Source organism: Danio rerio, chromosome 8 (genome assembly GCF_049306965.1).
Source record: "Danio rerio strain Tuebingen ecotype United States chromosome 8, GRCz12tu, whole genome shotgun sequence".
Lineage (NCBI taxonomy): Eukaryota > Metazoa > Chordata > Actinopteri > Cypriniformes > Danionidae > Danio > Danio rerio.
This window is the reverse complement of record NC_133183.1, coordinates 42,848,869-42,873,360: the sequence shown is the minus strand read 5'-3', so window position 1 is coordinate 42,873,360 and position 24,492 is coordinate 42,848,869. Positions and strand designations below refer to the sequence as shown.

General features: G+C 35.2%; 1 protein-coding gene across 8 annotated transcripts in view; it reads left to right on the top strand.

Annotated features, from left to right (window-relative positions):
* Positions 1-24,492, top strand: part of slc15a4 (solute carrier family 15 member 4) — a 163,327-nt gene that overhangs the window by 80,928 nt on the left and 57,907 nt on the right. For 6 of the 8 annotated variants that reach the window (XR_012383625.1, XR_012383628.1, XR_012383631.1 and 3 more), the window contains one exon: positions 703-2,892. The gene's annotated coding sequence lies outside the window, so the exon portion shown is untranslated. 8 annotated transcript variants of the gene reach the window in all.

Below are 24,492 nucleotides of genomic sequence, written 5' to 3'. Positions count from 1 at the left end.
TGTTTTGAGTGCTGTTCATTTATAATAGGGAAGTATGAGAATTATGATGCAGCCAATGTTTAGCATTTAGACTGATTTCAGTATTGTAAACTGTGTTGTATACAGTATAACAGTGAGTGTGAGCTGTAACAACTCTGATTGATTGACAAACTAAGTCATTTCAAGTTATTGTTCGCCAAAAACAATATTTATTCACTATTTACTTGCCTTCAGGTGGTTCCAAACCTTTGTTAATGACTTTTTCTGCTGAACACAAAAGGAAGATATTTTTAAGAAAGCTGGAACGCGGTAATCATTGACATCAATAGTAGGAAAAACAAATACCATTGAAGTAAATGGCTACCGATTTTCTATTGTGTTCAGGACAAGAACAAAAAAAACTCAAATGGGTTTGTGACAAGTAAAGGGTGAGTAAATGACGACGATTGTCGGTTTTAGGTGAACTATACCCCTTTCAAGAGTGAGTTTCAAGGTGCCTTCAAGAATTATTATTGAGTCATTTAGATTATTATTATTATTATTATTATTATTATTATTATTATTTATTTTTATTTTTAATTTTTTATTTTTTTTATAGAATCAGTTCATGAGAGTCATTTATTCACAAAAAAAAACACGCTTGTCATTCTGCATCCCAGTTCACCTACTCATACTAGTTTGGCCATACTAGTGTATACTTTTTGTGAAAGAAAAAGTGCATAGCTTATTTTGTGTGTGTGTGAGTATAGCAGAAGAGTAGGCAGTCTGTGGGACATACTGCTTTATCATAATTGAGTCTTCAACCGACTGTTCTGTTGCTTAGTTACATGCATCTTGTCAGCATTTAAACTGCCCTGTCAATCATCTTGTCACAGTTAACATCCTCCACATTTTGTTTCGTTTAATTTCCTACCGTACTGGAGAGAAATGAAGTAGCACATTGATCTGTCAGTCACGGGGCTTTCATGCTGAGAACTCCCCTCGTCTGTTTGCATAATAATGTGTCTGAAAGCTAATGACCAAACTTATTTTTATGAAAATTTTAGATGTTGCAGACAAACTAATAATGCGTAAAGATGACTTTACCTTATATGGAGGTAAATTGATCACATAAACACCTTTATTGTAATGGGACAGTTCACCAAATAATGAAAATTCCCTCACCATTTAGGAAAAAAGTACAATAGAAATCATTGACTACAGTTTTTTTTTTTTTTTTTTTTTACATTCTAGCGTTTATCCTATACCATTAGATTATGTACTCCACAGCAGTAAAATGTTTAGCACTGTAATATTATGTTGAGCATAATAAAGGCCTACAAATTTGATCTATTGAACAAACAAATACTCCTATTTCATACATATATTTTTGCATGAATTTTCTAATGCTCGTGTTGAAAAGATTTTCAGTTTATTTCGATCATCAGTTCTTAATAGGGATGTAACAATATTGTAAATACCGTCATACCGCAATAGTAATTTTTTTCAATTTTACCGTAAGCGAATGACTCAATAAAACTATATTTCTAAGAAAAGTTTGCTTAGGCCAATGAAACGAACGGGAGGTAGCGGAAACTACAATTCCCATCAGCCTAGGCGTGGCCATCATCCTTTGCGGTCTGTTGTCACTACAGATCCAGTAATGTGGAAATGGAGTGTGTTGCTAGTAGGGGGAAAGAGAAAAAGAGCTGGAAATGATCGAACCTAAAGCGAGTTTTAAATCAGAAGTGTGGAAGCATTTCGATTTCTTTCTAAAAAGATACGAAAAAGGAGAAAAGGTGACAGACAAAGAAAAAAAAACAATATGCAGGCACTGCCAGACTGTGAACAGTCTAAAACGACTAAAAACAGTCATGGGGACTGCAGAACACAGCACACTTGTTAGATTGATGCAGACATTGACTTGTACCGCAAAGAGACCTCTATCTCACTCATGGCTTGTCCTCTCAAGTGGTGGAAAGACAATACACAACATTACCCACAACTGTCAACCTTGGCTAAATCATATCTCTCTGTCCCAGAAACCTCAGTCCCAAATGAGAGTTTTTTTTTTTCTGTTGCAGGGAACATGCCCAGAGATCCCAGCTTTCACCAGATTATAGTTATATGATAATTTTCCTTAAAAAACCCATCTCTATCTAAGTGAGTGAGTGATTAAATGTTGAATGTAATGAGTTTTCAACAATACTAAATTAAAATTTTATTGTTTTTATATGGTTTAATAGTTTTTGTTATTAAAATTGAAAAATTTAAGTTCCTGTTTCGAAACTTACAGATAGATGGCTAATTTTTATGTCATTGATATGCTCAGTGCTAAGGTAAATAAACACTTTTGGCACTTTTTTCGAGTCTTTTCATTAGTTTTGTTTTTCCTGTAAATTATTCAATAAATACCGTACCGTGCCATTCATACCGAGGTATTATCGTACCGTGAAATTCTGATACTGTTACATCCCTAGTTCTTAATGTATTGAATATTATGCTGTAGACTTTATAGGATTAGGGTGTTAACACTTAAGTTTCTCTGTTTGTTTCTCTTAGTGTTTCCTTTATATAAATTGGTATATAAATGTTATTTGTCAAAAAAGTAATGGAGAATTAAGATGTGTATATTATTAATGCTAAACAACACAAGACATGCACACACATGTTGTTGCAAATTTTGAAGGGGAAAAATGACAAATTCAGTAATTTTTGGTGACAAAATATCAGGAATATGTTTTTTGAATTATTACCCTGAACTAAAACTGACTAATATGAATAGAACTACCTCTGACTCCCTCATATAGACCACTATTATAGCCATGCAGCTCTTCTGTTTGGTCCATCACTTTACATTTTATAGTTGGCTGAACAAATAGCAGAACAGAACTTTACAATCTAAATATTTAAGATTTTAAAATCACAAAAGTTAAAATAACTAAACAAAAAAATAAAAATGAAATAAATTTACCATATTTGCTATAAAAAACATTCAATAACTGATTTGAGCTCAGGACTGTAGACTACATTTTATTTCAATTTTGTTTACTTTACACATGCTACTACCTTTAAAAGCATATGTATGTGGAAAAATAATTACTTTCAATGTCAACAGCAAATATTTTAGCAAAATGCATATATATATATATATATATATATATATATATATATATATATATATATATATATATATTTGCATTCTGTCTGTTTATCACACATGCACACAGCTATACTCATTCACCCACTGACATACAAAATATGTTTGCATGACACAATGTATCAAAACATTATTCATTCATTTTCTTTCGGCTAAGTTATTTTACTCATTAGGGGTCACCACAGCGAAATGAACCACCAACTTATGCAGCATATGCTTTACACAAAGAATGCCCTTCCAGTTGCAACCCAGTACTGGAAAACATCCATACACACTCATTCACACTCATACACTACAGCCAATTTAGATTATTTAATTCACCTATAGTGCATGTCTTTGGACAGTGGGGGAAACCTGAGCACCCGGAGGAAACTCACTGGAAGAACATGCAAACTCCACAAAGAAATGCCAACTGACCCAGCTGGGACTTGAAACAGAGACCTTTATGCTGTGAGGCAACAGTGCTAACCACTGAGGCACTGTGTTGCCCATATCAAAACATTAAATGGTTCAAATTGTTTTGCTCTTTCCCATGGTGTATTGATTGATCGATGACGACATTACGCAGCAGTGGTGATGACATAACAGTTTAGGGCTGTTTACATATTGCGTCTAAAATCCACATTGACAACGCAAGGCACATCACTTTTTTCAATAATTTATTTTGCACTTCTATCAGCTGCAAGCGTCAAGGAACAACAGCCACCACTGACAAACACTTGCTGTAGCTCTGATACAAGTTTTAGGCCCAATCACAATTTTATTTCATATCCCTTTGGCCCTTGAAGCAGTGTGAAGGGGTAGGAGTGGAAATTGCACGTCATTGTGTCGTCAGTTCACCACAGAGAAAGCATTTAAATTCATTTATATAGAAGTTGAGCTTTAAATCCAATGTGAGAGCATTGACGCTAATCTTCCTGTATGAAATGTCACTTTCGACTTCACAAGCTTCAACACTAAGACTGTGGATACAGTGGTTGCCTAGTAACATAAAAAGTGCAAAACAAAAAAAAGCTTTGCTTTGCATCAAAGTCACTACATCAAAGGCAAGTCATTCAGGTGCACTTGATAGAAACAAGATCACGACACCTACCTCATTTATGCCCGTTCTACGCATTATCATCCTCTGGATAATGATTTTTCAGATTGCGCTAGTAGCTAGTATTCTGAAGTAATTCACAACTTGTTCATGATGGCAAATCTCCTCCAGAAATGAAAGTGACTCTTTGCTTATAAGTTTGTGGGGCATTTATGTAGTTGCTGTCATGTGATGTGCGTTTGACACGACAGACTGTAACTGTCATTTCACACATATTACAAAATCAAAAAACTTCTAGTGTAGGTTAATTTAAAAGAACACATGTCAAGCTTTATTTGGATAGATTTCTCATATCCATTCCAGTGAGTTTGTTGACCCGAGCTTCTCTCCCGAAGAAATGTCAGTCTACAGCGATTGATGCTTGGCTCCTGTACTAGTAGGCGAGGCTTCATTTACCATATTGACCACAACATTTTTCCTCATTTAAAACTATACATGACATGTCTTGTGTGTTATATAGTCTTTGGCTGCATCTAGTCTACCTCCAGGTTTTGCAAGGTGCACAGGAAGATCGTGACGGTAGCACATTAACACATTTGAATGTAACAAATCAGATGCTTATTTGTACAGTAGTAAAAATTTGTATAAATGTTAATTTACATTTGTGGGTCTCCTTGCTTGGTTTTGCAGTCATGTTGCTGCTGTAGCTGGTGTAGTCAGAGAAAACTCTCATACCCACTTGTGTTTGAAGTGTGCCCCTTCACTTCTCACCCTTCACTTCTCACCCTTAGAGATTAGAAGCCAAGGTGCATCTAAAATATTTGTGGTTACTTTTACACAATAAAAGTATAATGAATAAAAAATTTTTACCAATCAAATATGCTAGGCACAGTGCATTATGCTAACTTGTATCTGATGCACACTTTTAAAACGCATTATATTGTTAACTGTTTGCACTGAATGAATTGGGGAATCTTCTCATCCCTATAGTTAAACAGATTACAGTTATCTACGGCACTTGTTTTCTTTGTGCTTTTCATATCAACTGTATATTTACAACTGGTTAGATGCGCACCTGTCTTCATTCATACACGTTTTTCTCGCAGGTTAGCAATGTTCTTTTCTCCCCAAACAAACAGCTGTTCATTTTGACCCTTCAGCTTCTCTTCCAAGGTCATGTTCAAATATGCTTGTTTTCCTCTTAGACACACACAACACCGGTAATTTCACACCCATTTCACGCACAGAGTAAATCAAAGGCTGCACGTCCCCCCTCTTAGCTTTTATGAACCAACAAGCCTAATAAGAAGCATTTGGCAAAGGCAGGGAAAAACACTCTCCCTTCATGCTGAATTGTAGAGAACACACTGCTGATCACTGTATTTCTCCTCTAACCCCTTAGAAGAGGTGTTTCAAATCAGATTGTCACTCATGGTTTATGCTATTTCAAATAACAGCATATTATTCCAGCATGATGATTGAAAGGTCTTTCAAGGTCTTTTAAAAAAAGAATGTCGACTGCTGGAAATGTTTTTCTGTCTTGCGTTTTTATCTGAATCTAATCATTTTTTTAATTTAGTCATTATCTCAGTTAAATATCAGATGATTTAATCTTTTTGCAAAGATTAGATCTCAATGTATTATGCCATGTGGTGCGACATGTACCCCTATGTCAATAATCACAGTATTTATACAAGTATAAAAATGTGCACTTATTATTTTTAGAGTTTTCAGTGTGAACACACTACTTACTCTGTTTATACGACAAAATGGCGTAGAATAGTGCATAAGTATGCAATTTGGGACGCAGCTTATATTTCTGACTTGGAGATAGAGACTTTAAACTTTTGTGATAGCTTTTTGCATCCTTCTTCTAATTCATGTTGATAAATTATCCTAGTTTTTAAGTCATTTGGAAGTTTTTTGAGGTTCCCATGTTGCTACTTTCGGATTCACATTAAGGAAAAGCACAACTAGCAATCAGCTATCTTAAATATCCTTCTTGATGATTGGTTGCACCTATGTTAGAATTGTTAAGGGTCACTGAGTCATTCAAATCAATTTTGTGGTGTAGTCGATCCGTATTAAGTGACTAAAGGTTTTGAAATCCACACAAAAGAGAGGTTGCTCAAACTTTTGCATAGCCTATTTTTCAGTCTGACTGTAATTTCACACATCTCAATACTGCTAAACTACAGATTTCTGTCTGAAAAATGTGACATCATCTAGCTTTCTCCAAAATGGCAAATGGCATTTTACTGTGATCTTCCTTTATAAAGAAAGAGCAAATAACCATGCAGCCACAGAGAGGTGCCCGAACTTTTGCATAAAAACTGTGTATTTTTAGACTTTTTAGTGTGGAAGAATAAAACATATCTTGGATTTGTAATTTTGACATTTTCTGTTCCAAAGAGGAACAAAAGTCGTAGAGCTTTGGATGAGTAACCCTTTAATGGTAATGTAAAGTTGAGTACTGTAGGTCTTAAAGGGATGCTTCACCCCAAAAATTGTCGTCTTATTTACTCACCCTTAACTTAAGAAGATACAGTATATTAACCCATTATGGCCTGCTCACATCAAGGACGATAACTGTAACGACGGCTATTACAATATCATGTTAAAAACCCTATTAATGTTGAAGAATAGCAGAGTTAAGGGTTATAACAATAACTACACAGAGAACAATATTGGTGCAATTACCTACAGAATGTTTGTTTTTCTATGAGATGAATTGTAAAGACATCACCAACCAGAATCAATCCTGATAGCAAGAGCTTCATTCATTGAAAGTGACAGGCAACAAAACTGCAATTCAGGAGTCTAATAAACCAAATTATATCTTCTGATGGTGTGATTGCTTGCATAGTTATTATACTTCTAGTTATCTTTATCATTCTTCTTTTCAATACTCTTATAATGTTTTTTTATATAAAGTTCTAAACCAGAAAAGCAGTTTTTAAACCCATTTCAGAGAAGAGAACTCTTTTCACTGTTTAGGGCAGTTGATCAATACTGCACTAAAAACAAGCATAAAACTAGCATGTGGTGCTTTTTGTTGTTGTTGCCTTGAAACTTTTTTTATTAAACTGAAAGTTTAGTAATCTGTTTTTTTTTTCTTCTAAAAAGCATATAAAACCAGCATGAATGTAAAAAAAAAAATTTTTACAGACCTTAGCATGTGGATTTTTATTTATTTATTCTTTTCTGGACAGTTGTTTGACATTGACCCGACTTTCAATCCCAGACAGTAAGAGTGTGAATGGAGCTTAAATGAAATACAACCCTATTTTTAACTTACTGTCCTCCTTTTTAGAAACTTTTTTCTCTTCAGTCTGCATGTCTCATATATGAATTTGGTAGCACTTTAATATGAAGTTGTATTGGTTAAAATGGTAACACTTCATAATACTTCCACTTTATACTTACGCATTTTAAATTATCTTAAAAAACACCAGTTTATTAAAAAACTGGTTTGTACATAATGCAATACTTAAAGATCCAATGAAATTAAAACAAAGTTTCTAGATGTTAGTATTAGTATGCAAGTTTTTATCATATCTACATGTATAAGCTAGTGTGCTCCAAAACAGTGACAAAATTTGCGTTTAGACAATACAAAACTGATATAAACATGCTTGTAATTTGTCACTTCCGCCTAAATGGTTAAACGGTTTTATTCATGTCACCTCATGCTTACAATAAGTCTCTCATCAAATTATAACAATTCATTCATTCATTCATTCATTCATTCATTCATTCATTCATTCATTCATGCATTCATTCATTCATGCATTCATTCATTCATTCATTCATTCATTCGTTCATTTATTCATTTTCTTTTCTTTTATAACCAATGACTGTAAAAGATATGGAGATACGGTAGTATCCGTGATATCACCCATAGGTTTCTGAAAAGCCAAATAAAGCTACAAGTAGGCGTGGCCAGTCGTCGCCATTTTGTTTGCACGTCATAGCAGGATATATATAGCTAATGAATTACTTTGCCTACTTTTAAAATTTGGGTTGGGTAGGTAATAGTACACCACTTTTTTTTTTTTTGTAGAACCGCACCACTGCCATAATATATGGTAGCATTAATGAAAACAAAGTAACTCGCAGTGCAATTACTAATGTTAAGAATAATAAAGCATTAATAAACGTTAAACCATGATTAATATGTGCTGTACGCATATTACTCATTATTAGTTCATGATAGCAAATACATTAACTAATGGTTGCTTACTGTAAAGTGTGACCATGACTTTCAACCAGAAACATCTTGTCACACCAGGTAAAATAGCAGCATTTTACTCTCTTTTTTGTTAACACAGCAGTCCACTCCAAAAGAAACAAGCACCATCTTTTGTTTTCTCCTCTTTTTTCTTCTTTCTTGTGGGGATAGTAGCTGTCCCTTACAGTTACCATCTTCATTTCATTTTTTTTTTATCTGCGGACCTGAAAAATTGAAAGAAAAAAAGGCGCAGCGCCGGTGGAATAATATGTCCGCGATGGACGTAGCGGCCCCTGATTGAATTTCCAGCAGAATGGGGAGATGGGGAAGGCTAAGTGTAATCTTCCGCTCCTCCATCACGTCTCCAGGGGTTCGAGTATTGTGGAAAGCCATAAGACGCTATCTGCACAGGCGCTTTTTAAACCTGAAAAGAGCCATCAAGCTATGAGAATCAATACGCGAGGCAGCTTCCTGATCACAGACAGCTGTGAAATGATAGAGAAATTGGAGTGCTGCGAAGACTGCTTCAAAAATATTAAGATTAAAGACATTGAATAGCGTGTCACCCGCTGAAACGAAGATAAATTGTTCTTTTCTCATTTTCTTGGATAATGCTCTTACATCTGAACATGATTGGGCAGAAATGGCCGTGGTCAGAGATTGTTTAAAGCAATGCAAAATCATTCTATGAAAATCTAACTCGGTATAGTTGTGCATATGATTTGAAGTCATTTTCATTCACCACGGTAAGTTTGTAATAATGTTCTATAATAGGAAGTGTACTGGTTGGTTTTCAGTGGAAAATATTGGCAAGCCGGCAGTTATTTTTGTGCCGTTATGTTATGTCGCTACTGTATATACACTCACCGGCCACTTTATTAGGTATATTATTTTTGTCACTGGGTTACCCGCTTTGCTTTTAGAACTGCCTTAATGCTTTGTGGATTCAATAAGGTACTGTAAATATTCCTCAGAGATTTTGGTCCAAATTGACATGAGAGCATCACACAGTTGCTGCAGATTTGTACGTTGCACATTCATAATGCAAATCTGCCATTCCACCACATCCCATCTTTTTTTTTTTTTTTGCTCTATTGGATTGAGTTCTGGTGACTGTGGAGGCCATTTAAGTACAGTGAACTCATTGCCATGTTCAAGAAACCAGTCTGACATGATTTGTGCTTTATGACATGGTGCGTTATCCTGCTGGAAATAGCCATCAGAAGATGGGTACACTGTGGTCATAAAGAGATGGACATGGTCAGCAACAATACTCAGGTAGGCTGTGGCATTGACACGATGCTCAATTGGTTCTAATGGGCCCAAAGTGTGCCAATAAAATGTCCCCCATACCCTTACACCACCACCTCCAATCTGAAACGTTGATACAAGGCAGGATGAATCCATGCTTTCATGTTGTTGACGCCAAAATCTGACCCTACTATTCAAATGTTGCAGCAGAAAGCAAGACTCATCAGACCAGACAACATTTTTCCAATCTTCTTTTGTCCAGTTTTGGTGAGCCATTGTGAATTGTAGCCCCAGTTTCATATTCTTAGCTGACAGGAGAGGCACTCGGTGTGGTCTTCTGCTGCTTTAGCCCATCCGCCTCAAGGTTCGACATGTTGTGTATTCAGAGATGCTTTTCTGCATACCTCGGTTGTATCAAGTGGCTATTTGAGTTAATGTTGCCTTTCTATCAGCTCAGACCAGTCTGGTCATTCTCCTCTGACCTCTGGAATCAACAAGGCATTTGTTGCCCAAAGAACTGATGCTCACTGGATATTTTCTGTTTTTTTTTTTTGGACCATTCTCTGTAAACCCTAGACATGGTTGTGCATAAAAAAATTCCAGTAGATCAGCAGTTTTTGAAATACTCAGATCGGCCCTTGCTGCCACTATCAGCCATGCTACGTTCAAAGTCACTTAAATCACCTTCCTTCCCCTTTCTGATGCTTAGTTCGAACTGCAGCAGATTGTCTTGACCATATCTACAGTAGGTGAGAGTTCAAAGTGACTATTACCGCCGCGTCATATACCGCCGCCGTTTGAAATAGGAGCCGCTTTGTTTTTAGTGTATGACCGCAGTTTGTGAATGAGCCGCCAGGGGGCGCAAAGGGACGGGATGCGAACCGACAGAAATAGCCCACACAGCAGCCTTAAATATGCTTTTGTGCTTGTAAATGAGATTAAACAATAAGTCAAAGCCTTATAATTCCTTTATTAATCATTTAAAATTTGTTAACACGATTTATTGTTATTCTAAACTTTTTAAGTGCAAAGAGGATTCTTTTTGAAAAATAGAATTGAAGAAGTTAAAGACAACTAATATGAAAGCACAAACATTCAGTACAAATATTCTAAGTATGCCTAAATTAAAAAATTAAAGCAGTCTTTTAGCCTAAATGTAAAGAGATTTTCAGTGTTTGCTATTTTGGTAGGACTAACACAAGACCTTTTCATTTATGTTTTAATTTACCTTTTTATTTACATTTTCGTTGTTGATTATATTTTACTATTTAATTTTATGTCACAATTATTGTACATAATAATAAACGAATAATGAAAAATAATAAAAATAGGCCTTATGTATTTAAGGACATGTGGTGAAACACTAAGAAACGGTCAGGCGCATGGTCTAAAGAGCTTAAGTTGAATACTGCTTCATAAAATAATTTTGCCGCAGGACATATCTAGCAGGTTTACTTTTAATAATTTTCAGTTATTTTTTTGTTTCAAAACAACAATGTTCTCCTTAAAGTTCTCTTTAAAGTATAACTGTTGTTTTGTTTTTTTACTTAATGGCCCAGTATGTTTCGTATTTTAATTTCAATTTCAGTCACCTTGCATATGCATTTGAAATATAATGCGCGCATAACCGCGGAAAGAAAAAAAAAACTGTCAAAGGTTAGAGCTAATTCATCAAAATTAGCTATATTAAAATACAGCATGTAAGTTAATACAGGCAGAGTGTGAACAAACTCAAGGCTTAGATATGCGCTTGCCTTTTAATGCATTTAAAAAGATTTGCGGCCTTTTTAGGCTACAGGCGACTATGGTGTATAATGTTTCTTTTATTATTTTTTATTTTGTATGGTAAAGAACAATGCACTGTATGTTATTAATATAAACTTAGGTTAAAATTTACTATTGATAAACGTGACCTACCTCAATCAGATCACTTAAAGTATAATAAAATAATGTTAACGTCAATGTTCTTCTTTAAAGTAAAATTGTTGTTTTGTTTTTTTACTTAATGGATCAGTATGTTTTGTATTTTAATTTTAATTTCAGTCACCTTACATATGCATATGAAATATAGGCTAATGCGCGCATAACCGCGAAAAAAGAAGAAAAAGCTGTCAAAGGTTTGGCCAGTGTGTTTTTTGTCTAATAAATGATATATATATATATATATATTTTTTTTTTACTTTAAAACTTTAAAACAGATTGCTATTTTTCTAATGACATATGATTTAATATATTTGTATTTTAAAAATTTCTCTTGTTTGAATTTTTTAACTGCACTTTTTAGGAAATATTTTAGTACATCAAAAAGTGTGGTTATAATGACATCTGACTGGCTAATCCAGCAAAAAAGTCACAAAAATGTAGTATTTAAATCTCATAGTTAAATGGAAACTGAGGCGTATAACTGCAAAAAGGTCCACTTGAAAAAAAAGAACCATCCCTTTCACCAGGCTGGCAACGGGCCTCATGTGTGCGCATGAGTCGATATGTTGCCTGTTTTATGTTTTATAGTCTACATGCTACTATGATGTATAATAATGTTGTTATTGTTGTTTTGTCTGGTAACCTTAGGCTAAAACTTATAATTCATAAACGTGTTAGAAATAAAGCATGAAAAACACGTTAAAAACTATTTCTTTTGCGTATAATCGGGAAAAAAGTCATACAGTTGGTTAAGAGGATATATTTATTCTGAGGAAAAAAAGCAAATAGAAATACAAAAATAACTGAATGTTTTCTTTTAAGTTGTCTCTAATACTGAAGACGTCGGTGGGCGCTAACAGAGGTTCGTGTGGACCGTAGAAATTCCTTCACTCTGTCCTTTATGCGTTTGCTGTCAGCGCTGGTCAGGTATATATATATATATATATATATATATATATATATATATATATATATATATTAATAAACTTCACAGCCACAAATATAAATAACACAACTTGTACTAAAACTGGGCGAGGATTTGAAAGAATACGATGCTTGTTATATAATTTAAAATGTTTTTCCTCTTGTCCTATTTCTGCATACAAATTTTTTCACTCGCCAGGAACTTGCCGCTGGAGAGCACCGTCAACGATCTCAATCTTATGGCTCATTCTTCACCAATATAGAATTAAAATAATGGCGCGTTAGGTTTTTTATGCCGCGGGTGCAACCAACAAGGGTTGTGCATTTTAGTTTAACTTTTTGAGCGTTATAAGCAGTTCGGTGTTAGTTTTTATATAAATATTTCAAGCCGAAACTAAACAGCGCATTCTCTCCGCCTCCTCGTTCATAACCAGCTGGACACGCTACTGAAGCAAGCAGGAGAGATAGCCTACTCCGTCATTCATAATCTTAGCTGATGTATCCAAGTCGAAAGAATATATTAAAGAGGAATGTTCTTTTAACAGTCCCGATACGTTTAATCTTTTTATTTTTATTTTTTTACTTTTTTTCCTGTCATTTCTCTTCATCAAATTATTTTTTATGCTGCTTGATTATGTTAAAACAGAAAGCAGAGCCCGTCAATTGAGAGCGATGCATGTCATGTGTTGCATAATTGCCTTTTTTCTTGTGCGTGCGTGATCCATTTCTGATCCTTTTTTGCTCGGGCTCTCACACACAACCTTTATGTCTGCTGTGTCTTTAATATGGTGTGTAGATTATTATGCATTATTGAAACATCAAGGGGGACGCAGCAAAGTAACTTATAAATTAAAATTGTATTATTTTATGCAACAGCCTTACATTTAAAACGGAAACATAAGGGCGATTATAAGCAAAAAGACCTCAAGGCTAGATGTTTTCTTTCCCTTTATTATTTATTTGTTTATTTTGGCGCATGTGTGCGATAGAAAAACTAGTGTAATAAGGCAAGCCATCTTTCCCAGACTCGGGGCAAATTCCGCCTTTCCTTTCACTCCGTCCTGAAGCCATCCACTGCGTAAAACATATGCTGGATAAGTTGACGGTTCATTCCGCTGTGGCGATCACAGACTAATAAAGGGACTAAACCGAAAAGAAAATGAACGAACGAATGAATGAATAAATTAATAATAATAAAATAAAAATAAGGTAATAATCTTTAAACACAAATGCCGCGTAAGCGGCCTTTTTATTTTTAGAGATGGTACATTTGAATTGCCTCTTCCCACTTCCCCCACCTCAAAATTGAAAGTTGCAAAGAGAACTATAGCTCATTTACACCTTGATGTGTTAGCCTCAATAGCAAAGAGCATAGCCCATTTACACCTCAACACAGAGCAAGTTTAGCGGAAGAATGTCAAATCAGAATCACGCAGATGAAGCACACCAGCTACTACTTTCATGAAACTATTAAATGAGTATTGTCATAAATTTGCTTATTTGCAGCAGCTTTTTTTCGCGCAACAGAATTGCGGCGTTGGGAAGCCGTCAATGAATAAAAACAGGGTCAATAGTGAAATCGGCTTTTTATTTTATCCCTATTACCTATATCAGTGCATTGAAGGCCTTTTATGGTGTCATCACGATAGAATAGCCTAAGTTATATTGAAATAATTTAAAGAACAAAGTTATAAAAACTCACATTACATAAATAAACAATTAAAAATATGTTTAGGTTGTCTTTATTTAATTGCCCTCGTGATGATGGTGTGCTTTATCATTATGTGCGTTTTACTTATAACGTGATTCAAATGATGGATCTGCGACAGAGAAACTAGGGGTTTTGGGAAACATGCATCACTATATCCTTTTTTTTCCCAAACTGTGCATAGTTCAGCCGCAAGTTACTGTAGCCTACGTCTTTTTTTGGGAAAGCGCCCCATGTCCGCTAGTGCCGCGCGCCTCTTTCTCTGGGCAAAAAGGAGTTGATTTTTTAAATATTAAATATATAGATTAATTAAATATTCAGCAAAAGAGACATTTATTTCATATTTTACTATGCATTTCATCTGATAGGCAAATCTTTATAGCTTAATTAAACACATATTGTCAAAACCCACACATAGGCCTATTGTATGAAAATGAAAAGGGCCTTTTTTGTTATTATTAGACTACTATTTGTTATTTGTTGCCTAGGCTATTTTCACATTTTCACATTTGAGGTGCTTTATTGGCATGTCAAGTAACTGTACATTCGTTTTGCCAAAGCAGTGCAGCGTCGCGTCTCACAAACAAGACAGTGCAAAAAGGGCAGTAGTGCAAACAAATATGAAAATAACATAATAAAAAAAATTATTAATAAAAATAAAAATAGAATAAAAAAATAAAAATATAATAATAAAAATAAAAATAGATTTTTGATAACATAAAACAGTATAAAGGTAATAATAGTAGCCTATTATTAAAAGTAGGTCCACATAAAGAGTTCCAGCTTGTGTGTTGGAGACAGGAGCGGGTGGTTGAACACACAGCAGCACACACACTCCCCCAGTAAGATGGGTTCTGTTCGACAGGGACTCAAATTGTTTTGTATGTGTTGGATTATCGGGTAGAATTTCTCCTGGATCTCGGAGCAGGCCCGTGGCATGTGCAGGATAAATTTTTTGAAGAGCGGGACCGAGGGTGTGCCGCGTCGCGGGGGCACTTTTGATCATTTTGGAAGGGCACTTTCTATCCAAGACTAAAAAGGGCATGTGCACTGCACAGGTTGAGCCCTATGTGCACGTGCCTGTCTCGGAGTATTTAGTGCACTTAGTTAGGATATGCAGCTCCGTCTCAATCAGCTGCTGAGGGCACAGCCGCTTCCCCACCGGCAGCCATGTTTTTTTTGTGCCGGCCCGTCTCTACGGCTGGCTGATGTCCGCTGCCCGCTTCTAACATGTTAGAAAATACTGCAAATCAAGCTGTCGGTATCTCCCCGCGGTTGAAATTGTTCGTTATTCGAAAAAAAAAAAAAGAATAAATATCAGTGCGCAAGCTTTCTAGATTTATTTTAGGCCTATATTCAGCTGTTTTAATCTTGCAATTCTGATAACTTTTAGAGATAATGTCTGTTTTTACCAACTTGTCTGTCATTTATTTCTCATTTGCTACTTATTTTATTAATTTGTTGATGTTAATATACTACATATAGTCTTGAATATGCATCTAAAATCCTTTGGCATTCAAATTTGCTTTGAACTTAAAAGAGAGAAAGAATCTGATTTTACCTGTCAGAGCACATTGCATATGCCTTTTTTTAAATAACATTTATTTAACAAATATTTTAGCACATCGAAAGTAATTAAATTACCTGTCTTTTGATTAAAACCTTTATGCAAAAAGATCAGAAAAAAAGGCAATATATGCGACATGACATCGCTCTCATGCCACGATTTGAGGATAAATTCGCTTTTAGGTGCTGCTTTGAATAAAATAAAACTATTAAAAAGCACATTAAAGACACTCATAAAATAAAACATTAATAAAGGAGTATCTTATTAAAAAAAACACCAATTGACGGGCTCTGCTTTCGGTTTTAAAAGAATCAAGCAGCTTTAAAAATATAATTTGCTGAAGAGAAATGACAGGGGAAAAAAGATTAAACATATCGGCACTGTAAAAAGAACATTCCTCTTTGATATATTCTTTCGACTCCGACACATCAGCTAAGATTATGAACGACGGAGTGTCTCTCCTGCTTCAGTGGCGTGTCCCGCTGGTTATAAACGAGGAGGCGGAGAGAATGCGCTGCTTAGTTTCGGCTCAATATATATTAAATTAAAAACTAACACCGAGCTGCTTATAACGCTCAAAAAAGTTAAACTAAAATGCACAACCCTTGTTGGTTTCACCTGCGGGATGCACAATGAACCTAACGCGCCATTATTTTAATTCTATATTCGTGAAGAATGAGCCAACCGCATATGCTAAGTCAGTCCTGTTGGTCGGGACTCTTTGCTTTATAACTTATTAGTTTATTACAATAATCACACTTAGCTTTGCCATCGTTCTTCACCACATATAGCCACTCAACACATCTTGCGGTCCATCTTTAATGTTTAGATTATTGAAGGTGCTATTGATGTTTTGAGAAAAAAAAATTAATAGTACTGAAACTAAATTATTAAAAATAAACTTGCGGGACTTCGTTTATGTCCTGCGGCAACATTATTTTTATTACACTTTAAGTGATCTGCTTGAGGTAGGTCACGTTTATCAATGGTAAGTTTTAGCCTAAGTTTACATCAATAACATAATGTGCATTGTCCTTTACCATACAAAAAAAGAAAAAAAGAAAAAACATTTATTTATATTTTAAATGCATTAAAAAGCAAGCGCATATCTTAGCCTTGAGTTTGTTCACACTCTGCCTGTATTAACATAAATGCTGTATTTTAATATAGCTAATTTTGATTAGCTTTAACTGACAGCCTTTTCTTCTTTTTCCGCGGTTATGCGGCATTATATTTCACACGCATATGCAAGGTGACTGAATATGAAATTAAAATACAAAACTTACTGAGCCATTAAGTAAAAAAACAAAACAAAACAGTTATACTTTAAAGCAGAACATTGACGTTTTGAAACAAAAAAACGGAACTGAAACTAAATTATTAAAAATAAACCTGCCAGACTTAATTTATGTCCTATTTTCATTATTTATTTATTTTCATTATTCGTTTATTATTATGTACTGAAACATAAAATGAGATAGTAAAATATAATCAACAACGAAAATGTAAATAAAAACGTAAATTAAAAACATAAATGAAAATATCTTGTCTTAGTCCTATCAAAATAGCAAACTTCATCTCTCTATATTTAGACTAAAAGACTGCTTTATTTATTTATATTTATTTATTTATTTATTTATTTATTTATTTATTTATTTATTTAAGACTACTTATTTATACTGAATGTTTGTGCTTTCACTTTAGTTGTCTTTCATTTCTTCAATTGTATTTTCCAAAACGAATCCTCTTTGCACTTAAAAAGTTTACAATAAACCAGGTAAACAAATTTTAAATGTAAGTTGAGGTGATCGCAAGTTCACAACTGTGAGGTGATGTGCTCTACCGGCAGGATAATCTATATTATTTTGCTGTTTTTCATATGCGCACGTTTAGGATTTGAGATAATAACATTGCCATGATAGTCAAAGAAATCAAAACATTATTTTCACCCCAACGCAATTTAATCGGGCACTGAAGGCTAATAACTTAATTCTTATATTTGCTTTTTGACTTCTCACCATGTATCTTTTCTACAGCATAGTATAGTGTAAGAGCATGTCTATTACCAGAAAAACTAAATTAAAATTATATTTTAATTGAACACATCACATCACACACAGTAAGCTACGCCTACAGAACAGTCTGTTTAGCATTGTGAAAAGTCAAAGCTGAATATCTGTGGTTAAAGTGCCACCCAGCGGTCAAATGCTGCTGGCGCATCAAGTAACGCCGTCGCCGCGGTATGAATGGCGGCACAAGGAACACATTGAAGTAGTAACATCTGTATGTACATGCCTAAATGCATTGAGATGCTGCTATGTGATTGGCTGATGAGAAATTTGCGTTAACAAGCCTTGGGCAGGTGTACCAAATAAAGTGGCCGGTAAGTGTATAAAGAAGTAGTCAGAGCTACATCACAAGTAAGAGATTCTTTAAGAGGTGGATCATTTCAAAATTTGTGTGAAACGGAAGTTGCAGATTTTTATTTAATTTTTTTTGTTAATGGAAACGAAATATTAAGCATCATTCAAAGCTCATTCTTTCATAGCAAACCAATAGTATAAGTGCCATGGTAAAGATTAGAGCTGCATGATATTGGAAAAATCTAACATTGTGATATTTTGTTATTTTGCAATAAATATTGTCATAATTTGACCAGGTAACTAAAATAATTCTATTTGGAAATAATTGATCATTTTAGTTGATTGATTGGGATGATTCTGACGGTACATATCTGCATAAAATTTATTAAACAATATACAAGTAGAGATAAAAAACTGTAAAGAAAAAGAAACACATGAAATAAACCCTTTTTCATTGTTTTCCAAGGAAAAAGGTACCATATTTAAACAATCAAATTTGAAAAATACTGCATAGTCTTCGTCGTATAAATAATTAAAAAAAAATGAATCCTTATTTAAAGTTACAAACGGTATAATTTATCATGCCTGAATGCTTTTAATATCCTCGTACAGTCACGGGCCACAAAAACACATGCAAATAATGAATTAAAATCCCAGACTCGACATTGCATATCTTACAATGTGACTATTGCGAATTATCACATTGCAATATCGATGCTGAAATCATATACTGTGCAGCCCTAGTTAAGATTAATGTAATCTTGTACTCAGCCAGTCAGAAGTGTTAGACATGTTATTTATTTGTTTGTTCAGATGATATTTTTCAGTCAAAATTGTCATTTGGGTCAAACTGTCAAGATGTAGAATCTGTGACACCAGCACCGGTATGCAGTTTCTTCCCCAGAATGTGATTGACAGCCACAAACATACAGCAAGATATTAGATCTCATCCCATATACACTTTAAAACAATGACGTTTGCTGCTTGTTCAAACATAGTGTTTAAAATGAGCTAAACAAACACAATTCTTGAGTGTTTTTGGGACAACTTAATCGTTTTATGTTCAGTCAACTTAAATTTAGAAGAACTGTCAACTGCAATGGTGTTGTGGTTAGTTTGTTGACACATAGCACTCCAATGCTCACATGCAGTGACCCAAGTTGATTTCCATCTCGACATCCTATGCCGATCCTTTCCTTTTCTCTGCTCCCCACGCTACCCTAAACCCTAAATAATAATAATAATAATAATAATAATAATAATAATAATAATAATAATTTGTAAGAACTAATAAGCCAACTAAATTCCTTTATGTTATCCCAACACAAATCAATTGTGTGGAACCCATCGTTTTTTTACAGTGTAACAAAATATAAAGTGCAGTTGCATATTTCAAACAGAGGGGACAAAGAGCAAAAACTGACTGACAACTGTATTAAAATTAACATTTTATCTCCTCTGAGATGGACGGTAGCATGCTAGTTCAGAAGATTATCCAGAAGCTCAACTGTGAGACGTTTATCTGTTAGATACGAACGTTGTACAAGGCACCTCCTCCTCTCCTTCAGGCAAGCGGACAAATTTTTATTGCGACTGCAACAGAAGTTAAACAAAGGTTTGTCTCTGATAACTTCATGTCTGTGCGGCGCTGCGCTGACACACTTTTTTAGTCAACTCTCTCCATCTCACCCCAGGTCTCCAGTGTCCCAGCCCTCCCATGAAATGCAAATGCCTCCTGATAGCACGAAGCACCCTTAAAATAAAGCTTTGGCGCTCCATCCGTACCCCTGGGGAACCTCCAGGAAATTGGATGACAAGTAATGTGACAAATGTCTCTGGAAAGTTCCCTCCTCTGGCCCTATTCTGTTTGAATAAATTCTTTATAATGGAGTCCACTGCCAGCTCGCTTTGTCGTGGCTGACAGTTCACGTCGAGTTGATTCTGATTTTTAACTTTTTTGCAGATGCACACTTACACGAACACACACACACACCACCTGCGGGAAACATGTGTGGACTCCAGCTGAAGGGATGGACCTAAAACCTAATTCTTTTTTTCCCTCTCCACTGGGAATTGTAATTATATATCATTCTCTACGAAAAATGTTAAAGGCTAATGTTCTTGCGGAGAAAGAAAAATCGTCCACGGCCTTACTCTGCAAAAAGAAGAATAAAACCTGAATATTTCAAGTTAAACTTCTTTTTTTGGGCCTTTGAATAATTCAGCTTTGAAGGTCAGGTTTTAGATTTTATTTTTCTTCTTGCGTGATATAGTGGATGACCATGTCATTATACTTTTGTTGGATGTTGGGGACTTTTTTTTTCTTTTAAGATTTCCTTTTAATCCGTATTTCACTGAACTATTTAAATAAATAATTCTAAAATAAAATAAAAATAAATAAAATAAAATAATTGCAGAAGGGTGAATTTATTAATCAAGCTTCAACTTCATCACATCTCAGGGCAAACATCATGTGTTCTCCACATGGACGGCTGCATTATGAAGTTGGGGTGTAATAATAAAGAGGGTGATGTAGGAAACAATGAGAATGGTAAAAGCAAAAACGAGAAAGTATGAATTGAACATATAGCAAACATATCAGAGCTGAAATTCTTTGACCTCAGCACTATGTAACAAAATTTGTAAACACTGGGCACTATTTTTTAAATGTGTGGAGATGGTAAATAGGAGCCATTTAATGTATTGATTAATTACTGTAAGTTGATTATAAGTAACAGTACAGACCAGGGTTCTCATTTATAAAAATTCACAAAGAAACCTTTCTAAAAATCAATGCATAACAGATTTATTTATTTATTTATTTATTTATTTATTTATTTATTTACTTACTTATTTATTTATTTATGCATTCATCTTTTTAAGCGTTTATTCATGCATGAATGCCTTATGATGGCTTATGTGTTGAATTAAAGTGGTTCGTTTAGACTTTAAAAAAGGCAATATAAAAATGAAATATATTTACTTACAGCCACCTACATTCTCATGTCATGTTTTTTATATTTTTATTATTATAATTTTTTTTAATACTGCAGATCACACCTTGCATGAGAAGTGGCATACCAACACAATCTCATGGCAATTCATCACTTTTTGATTTAATGGCTAATTTGTATGAATTCGTATGATCTCATTCATACAATTTAGTTGGATGTTCTTATCCCCAATGACATTTGGGTTTCGGGGTGGGGTTTGGTGCCATACCTCTTTTTTAAATCGTACGTTTTTGTATGATTCGTACGAATTCTTATGAACTAGCCACTTAATTAACAAAACATAAAATAGTTATGTTTTCTTTTAAGATCAGGCTGGACATACATGTTTCCACCCCTATTTTGTGCTTACACCATGTTTAAAAATGAGTACTCTGAGTCTTACTTTAACGTTTTGCCATACTCAAGTCAAGTCACGTTGACCTACAATAAGACATTCTTGGTACAGTATCCAAGAGCAGATTTTTGCCTGGAAGAAAAAAACATATGCAGAGTAATTTTTGGTTCATTCTGCTGTGGCAAACTCTGATAAATCAGGGACTAAGTATAAGGACCGTAAGTGAGTAAATTCTTGGTACAAATTGTGTTTTATTTATAAATTTTCCTTATTATGACATTTGGCACACATTGCATGTTTTATCATACGTGTATGTTATAAGCAACTTAGGGTGCTTTCACAGTTACACTTTTGGTGCGCACCTAGGTTCGTTTGATGTCAGAGTATGGTACCTTTAGCTAGTGTGAACAATGTCTTGTGAACTTGGGTGCGCACCCACGAACTGTGCTCGAGTTTACCTGAAAGAGGTGGTCTGGGGTATGGTTAATGCAAACCCGAATGTAATCGTCTAAACAACAAAAGTGAACTGCCAACTGTACAACAAACTTTAGTTTTCATAATGTACATTCGTGTGTGCATGTCTGTGTATCAGCTACCTTGGTGACGAGCTAGACTGACCCAGTGCAAACAGTGATAATGTCTGCTTGTCTCCACCAAAAATGACTTCTGCAGACATCGGTTTATGTTCTAAACATTTTTATTTATTATTTTATTGCGTTTTTTTTTTTTTTTTTTTTTTTTTTGCAGCAGCAGAGAGACGCAAGTGGCTCTCTGTATTTTGATTTTAGTAACAAAAACGAAAGATTCAGTAAAAACAGAATGACTGTGATATATGGACGTCTTCATTTTACTGATTTGCTTTTGTGGCCGTCACCTATCCACAGTTGTACACAGCAGCTTGATGACGCAATCGTACTGGGGTTCAGAAGGAAGAAAGACAGTGTGAACAAAAAACAGCCTAGAAGGTGGCAAAGGGGGACAATTGAACCTGGCATTGGTGTGAAAGTGTGAAAGCACCCTTAAAGGGCACCTATGGTACCCCTTTTTAAAGATTATTATTAAGAATATTAATATTTTTGTTCTTCTGAGTGTGCCAGTTTAGGTTCAGTTCAAAACACAATTCAGATTTTTTAAAAATAAGGTGTTAAAAAGTGTAATTTGGGGGGCGCTTACACAGGTTGTTGTTTTAGGAGTGTGTTGCTTTACGTGAAAATTAGTTTCAACTTCCTGCCCAACTTAACAAATTGGCGGAGCCAAGAGCTCCCTCGCTTTGTGTATGGCAACAGACAGGCAGAGAGAAGCTACATAGGTTAAAGAACCAGCGTTCAGCCGTACATGTACGACTAGCACACAGACCAAGCAGAGACTACTGTTGTGGAATCTATATTTCTAATGTGCCAGAATGTGTCAGAGTGGTAGTTACAAATCATTTGTGTCTTTGTATAGTTTTACAGTCGCTATGTAACGATGCATGCGTCATCCATATAGGGTTTCACTATTAGCCGCGCTTTGATTCATCACGGTTAATTAATATTAAAAGCTTCTCAACACTGGGTTTCTGCACGGAACTGCGGCAACTAAACAAAAGTATGCCAACTGTGTGCTAGTTTTAAGTTCCAAGCTTGTACACCGAGACTAATAACCACGTACACTGGATTGACTTTGACTGAGGCTATAATTAAGGCAAGTTCGTTATTTCCAATGGAGGGACGTGCATGCGAGGCAACGCGCTCACACTTTCCAGCCGCACCTAGTTGAGATGACAGGGAGCTTCTTTGACCGTGTGAAATGCAAACGGCTGAGGTTTAAGGATGGCGTAATGAAACCCACCTAAAGTTACAAACAATGGCGCCGATGTGAGCGATCATGTGGTGAATGTTGATCCGCCAGCCGAGATCAATTGAGGGTTTTTCCAGAGAGAGTGATGAAAGACTTGGTGGATCAGCTGTTTTTAATGGCACGAATCTCGATACGTTGTATTCACTGCGTGTTCAGCGCAAATAGCCATTAAATTTAAAATCTCTGTTGCTCATTCGCAGGAAGACGATGAAGGCTCTTGTGTTGAACCCAATAAGCCTTACATACAAAAGTAGAGCAAGGGTTTTCCTTTGGTGACATCGCTTGGACTCACACGCTGAAAATGGCGGAAGTGAAACAAAAAACTGAGAATATGGTTTGCGCGCATGTCAATCAAAATTGGTGGGCAGGAAGACCGCACTCCCACGTCAAGTTGCGCTCGGCCTCAAAACCGCTCCAATTGGTCCACTATTTTTATGTTGTTAAATTGAAAAAAAAAAAAAAAAAGGACTTATATCACCCTAATATGATGGTCTATACACTATACAGTACCTATGCACATGTCTGTCCAAACAGCTTGAAAAGTAGATTTTTCACCACATGTGCCCCTTAAACTTAGTAAACTCCTGCACATTAGATAACATATTGTGAAAAAACAAATAATAAGTTTTGAATTTTGATAATTGAGCAAAACCATATAGTTTTATTTGGTATTGTTTGAAATAAAGTCACCAACTAAAGGACAAGTAACAATGTTTCATATGCTCACCAACACTGATTGCCCCCCAATCCACAACCCCCCTCCCCCAGCCCCCCCCCCCCGGCCCTTTCACCTGGGATTTTTTTTTATATATATATAAATAGTTACTGTAATTTATAATACTACTCCACAATATGACAGGTTTTACTGTTTTTTTAATCAAATAAATGCAGCTTTGAGCATATAAGAATTCTTTCAAAACCTTTAATGGCAGGTGGGGAATGGGGTGTTTATAGAGCCTCCATAGAGTTCAGTGCATTAGAAATTATTCAACATGAGTCACCTGTAGACTGACATTAGTATGTAACCAAATAACGTACGTTGAACTGCAAAAAAAATCTAGCTCATGACATTTTCAGTCTTCATTGATTTGGAACTATTGTTTTAATCGTGTTTCTTAAGCCCAGGGCTTCTCAAACATCTGATCTCTGTCGTCTAAGGATGCAGACATGGTTCTCATGAC